This window comes from Lucilia cuprina, chromosome 6 (assembly GCF_022045245.1).
Source record: "Lucilia cuprina isolate Lc7/37 chromosome 6, ASM2204524v1, whole genome shotgun sequence".
Taxonomy (NCBI): domain Eukaryota; kingdom Metazoa; phylum Arthropoda; class Insecta; order Diptera; family Calliphoridae; genus Lucilia; species Lucilia cuprina.
The window spans coordinates 48,255,063-48,260,509 of record NC_060954.1 but is presented as its reverse complement, the minus strand read 5'-3'; positions in this window follow the sequence as shown (position 1 = coordinate 48,260,509).

The following is a 5,447-nucleotide window of genomic DNA, read 5'->3' as shown; positions in this document are numbered from 1 at the left end:
CAGTTCTAGTTCAGTTCTAGTTCAGTTCTAGTTCAGTTCTAGTTCAGTTCTAGTTCAAGTTCAGTTCTAGTTCAAGTTCAGTTCTAGTTCAAGTTCAGTTCTAGTTCAAGTTCAGTTCTATTTCAAGTTCAGTTCTAGTTCACTTCTAGTTCAGTTCTAGTTCAATTCTAGTTCAGTTCTAGTTCAGTTCTAGTTCAGTTCTAGTTCAGTTCTAGTTCAGTTCTTGTTCAGTTCTTGTTCAGTTCTAGTTCAGTTCTAGTTCAGTGCAGTTCTGTTCAGTTTTAGTTCTGTTCTAATTTCCTTCTATTCAACTTGTGGTACTCGTGGCGTATAAGTGTTATGGATTAGAGTCTTGTATTCAATATCGATCATACGTCTTAGAATACTAACCAATGTTGGAATTTCCTCTTGACGCTGAAGCTAATAAATATCCTCTTAATGATGTAAGTTAAAACTTTTTATTCCGAACCGTTTTTTAATAACATTAAGACATGGATATACTAAAAGGGATATAAAGGCCCCCATTCAAATTTTACGTTTTAACTTAAAATTTGAAATATCCAAAATTACATAATTTAGAATTTCAGTTTCAATTAAATCAGTGTTAATATTTCAATTAATACCTTAATTTTTTACAAAAATATCCCTATATTTCTATTTACACAAACAATGTAAATAATACTTCATTGTTTATTTACACTTCGCAATCATTGTACTTCAAACTAATGCAGTCATTGTGAGTTTCATTTTCAACTAGCTGTGAAATACAAATAGAGTCCAATTATAATATACGTATATTTGTTGCAAAGTGTTGTAATTATTGATTGCTTTATGATTGTGATTTTATTAAAGTATTAACTACTAAACTGCTGTTGCAACCACTATCATTCTACCTCCTACTGGCAATTTTGCAATATATTGCTACAGAGACAGAAACTAGTCAACAGTTTTATGAAGCATTAATGATTTTGCACATAAAACATTTCGCAAATGTACCCAAGGTAAACCTGCAAGTTATTGTAGTAATTACTTACTAAATTGTTTATATTTAGGAAGAATAGTTCATTTCCAATAACACTAAAGTCCAATGATTTTGTACTTAATATAGTTTCTTAATTTTTAATATATATTTTTTTTATTTAGCGCACAAAATGTCTGCACGCGTTACTTAATTATTCCTGTAATTTTATTACTATAATGCAGTAAATGTAAGTTGACCAATATACTTAACTCAATAATGACATTGTTTCGATGTTGAAATTTTCGTGGTTTGATATTTAACAAAAATCTAGATAAATTTTATCGTAAACACATTATTATCCACAAACGTTTTCAACAATCAAGGTGGAAAACATATACAAATATTCTCTAACAATTATGAAGTACTTTTTCAAGTTTCAAATAAATATATTTAACGTATGAGCCATAACTGCCCTGTAGTTTAAGAAAAAAATATTAGAAATACAAATTCAGTTCTAGTTGAGTTCTAGTTCAGTTCTAGTTCAGTCCTAGTTCAGTTCTAGTTCAGATCTAGTTCAGTTCTAGTTCAGTTCTAGTTCAGTTCTAGTTCAGTTATAGTTTAGTTCTAGTTGAGTTCTAAGTAGTTCGGTTCTAGTTCAGTTCTAGTTCAGATTTAGTTTAGTTCTAATTCAGTTCTAGTTCAGTTCTATTTTAGTCCTAGTTCAGTTCTAGTTCAGTTCTAGTTCAGTTCTAGTTCAGTTCTAGTTCAGTTCTAGTTCAGTTCTAGTTCAGTTCTAGTTCAGTTCTAGTTCAGTTCTAGTTCAGTTCTAGTTCAGTTCTAGTTCAGTTCTAGTTCAGTTCTAGTTCAGTTCTAGTTCAGTTCTAGTTCAGTTCTAGTACAGTTCTAGTTCAGTTCTAGTTCAGTTCTAGTTCATTAATATTAATACATATTAATTATAGCAAAACGATCTGTTGGTTTAATTTAATTTTATTTTATTAACACATATTTATTTACATTGATATTTTTAATTTGTCTTAGTTAAATTAATTTTACTTTAAATAACAATAAATAAACAATTATTTGGTTATTAAAAGGGAATGAAAACGAATATAATTAAATAAATTTGTTATCAATTAAGTAATTTTCACTTTAATTACATCTGCAAGCTATCAATTTTAATAAATAAAATAACATTTACTAAAGTTTAACATTAATTGACAGGTTTATTATTTGATCGATTTTTTTTTTTTTTTTGTTTTGCTAGTATTTTTGAGATAACATAGCGTATACTTAATATGTAATTTTAGGTAATGTACAATACTCATACTTTATGTTGGTGATTAAAGAAATATAATTTATTTTCTTTTAACATATTCAATACAAGTCAAACTCTTAGCTTTAAGAACACTTTTATTTAATAAAATAATATAGTAAAATCAGGAGCAAAGAAAAAATTATTGAAATTACTATATGCAGACATGTAAATTTTTATACAAAAATCTATAGTGTCATAAAGTGTTATACGAGTTTAGAAAATAATAAAATTCTTTAACATAATCTTTATAGCATAATTTTAACAACCATAATGTTGCCATATGTGATCGTAAAACAATTATGTGAGTTATCTATAGTTGAATGTGAAAAGGCCTTTTCTCATTTTTGTCTTTATGTTATTGTATATAAAATAACGACAAAAAGGCCCTGATACTACTTTTGTGCTTTAAGGATATCCTCTTATGTGTATTCGTATTTATGCTTTTAATATTCATATACATATGTGTTTTTTCTTAAACAATGAAGTTGAAAGAATTACCTTTAAAGCAGAACAATGAAAATAAAATTTAAAAATTATATCTTTTGATGTTGGTTTCTTCTTGCGTTTGTCAGAAATAATTTCCTCTTTCTCTCTTTTCATTGTCGTTTTATATTTGATTTAACTTTTACAAAAATTTAAGTTGTTTAAATATCTTTAAGTGTGTTAGTAGGTATTCTTTGTAAAAACTATAGTATTTACTAAATATAATATTTGCAACTCGTTAAAAAATTTAATTTTTTTTGGTTTTGTCTAAAATAATAAAAACCAAAATGTAATAAACTACTTTTTTTACATACTGAACATAACAATTATGGCTTTTTGAAACATATTGCTAAACTTAAACAAGTAGGAAAGTATAGTCGGGCATGGCCGACCATATAATACCCTACACCAAGAGTATATTTTTAAAATTTTTACTTTTTATAAAATTTTTATTTTTTGTAAAGAAACTTTTATGTTGAATATTACCATAATTCCAAAACATTTAAGCCATTTATTGATAAAAAAACTAAAATTTCTAAATAAGGCTTTATATAAATCAAATATGGGCCGATCCTCGGTAAATTTGGGAAAAGGATACATTTCTAAATAACAGTTAGTTTTGTTGAGTTTCATTGCGATACAAATGGTTACAAGTCAATTTTAGACGTTTAAGTCATTTTTTTGAAGGGGGGTTTGTATGGGGGCTAGGGTCAAATATAGGCCGATCCTTACGAAAATCTGCAGTATCATTTATACTTATATAAAACTTATTTGTGCCAATTTTTAGAGAGATAGCAGAATATTTGACGTAATTATGCATAAAAAGTTCAAATCGGGAGGTACGGTTGTATGGGGGCTAGGTGAAATAATGGACCGATTTCAACCATTTTCAATAGGCTTTGTCCCTGTGCCAAAAAACATGCTTGGTCCAAATTTCATCAAATTATCTTGAAAATTGCGGCCTGTACCTTGCGCACAAGGTTTACATGGACAGCCAGCCAGCCGGACAGACGGACGGACGGACATGTCTTAATCGACTCAAAAAATGATTCTGAATCGATCGGTATACTTTAAGGTGGGTATTGGACCAATATTTTTGTATGTTACAAACATCAGCACAAACGTATAATACCCTCCCCACTATAGTGGTGTAGGGTATAAAAAAATAAAACTTACCTGTCTGAAATATATAAATTGTGGTTACTGGTCAACTGCTGATGCTTTAAGCTGAAAAAAAGCAACTAACCCAAACGACCTAAAAAAGGAGATGCAAAACAAAAACGTTGTTAAATGATAAAAAACTATAAATTTTGCAATATAATTAAAAAACAGAGCTAAATAGAAAACTATAGCAGAAAATTCAAAAAGCAACGGCTAAAGGACGAAATTGTACCAAAAATTTATTATTTTATAGATTTTTCAATTATTTAAATATTTTTGAATTTATGATTATATTCTCAATATTACAGAAAATTAAAAAAAAAAAAAAAACAAGATGAAAATTGAAAGAGAACCAGAAAGCCTCTCTTTATTAATTCTCATTAACTCCAGACTCTATAGAACTAATTTTATATTTCTAGGATGAATATTATAAGAAAAAGTACTAAAAAAGTACAAAAATAGTACTTTGTAACGAAATTCCAAGTAACAATATTTATACAGGGTATCGAAGAAAAAAATAATTTTCTTCGGGTAGCGAAGTAACCCGGGTACAATAGTATGTCTAAACAATTGTTGAGAATATCAAAAAAAAAAATACAACAAGTTAAAATACAAAATGAAATACATCTGCAGGATAATTGAATATAAATGGAAGTAAAATACACTTTAAATAAATATAGAAAAGATCGAGGAACTAGATGACTTTATGAATTGCTAAATTAGATTTTGTTTATTTATGTTCGTTCTTATACCTATTATTACTAAATACATAAATGAGAGAAAAATTTGAACAAACTTTGAATTTAAAACTAAAACCACATGTAGGGTATAGCAAAAAAAGAAAGCAATAGAAATTGAATAAAGACTAACACAAAAAGCGAACGAACGAAAGAAAGAAATAATAATTTAATTTGAATTTAGTTCACAACCATTCAGTTGTCATAACCACAGAGCAATCTTCTTTTACAAATCAACTTTTCTCTGAACAACAGTCAGCGAATAAATTAATTGTATTTGTCATTTCATTATTTCATCAAAATGGTATTGTGAGAATTTGTGTTCATGTAATTGGGTGTTTAAAATACCACTAGCATTCCATGTAATAGGAAAAGAAGTAAGAGTAAACTAGAGTAACTGAAAGTGGAGTAATGTAGAATAGAAAGTCAATAATATTGAGTTTAAATGATGAAGAAATAATACATATGCAAGTGTATAACACAGATATCATAATTAAATTAAGATAGTTTTTAAGTAAATAATAGAGTATAGATCAAAAATGACCGGTAATGCAATAAAATACAAGTTTCATGAGAAGCAAAGGATCAACTAAAAGTATTGTAGCATTACAGCCTGGAGGTTATGAGTTCGATTCCCACCGAAGACCCTTGATTGCTTCACTTCACTGGGAGTGGATTCTTCAGTAATGAGGACAGAGCAATTAGTCCTTCAGTAGATAGATAGATAGATAGATAGATAGATAGATAGATAGATAGATAGATAGATAGATAGATAGATAGATAGATAGAT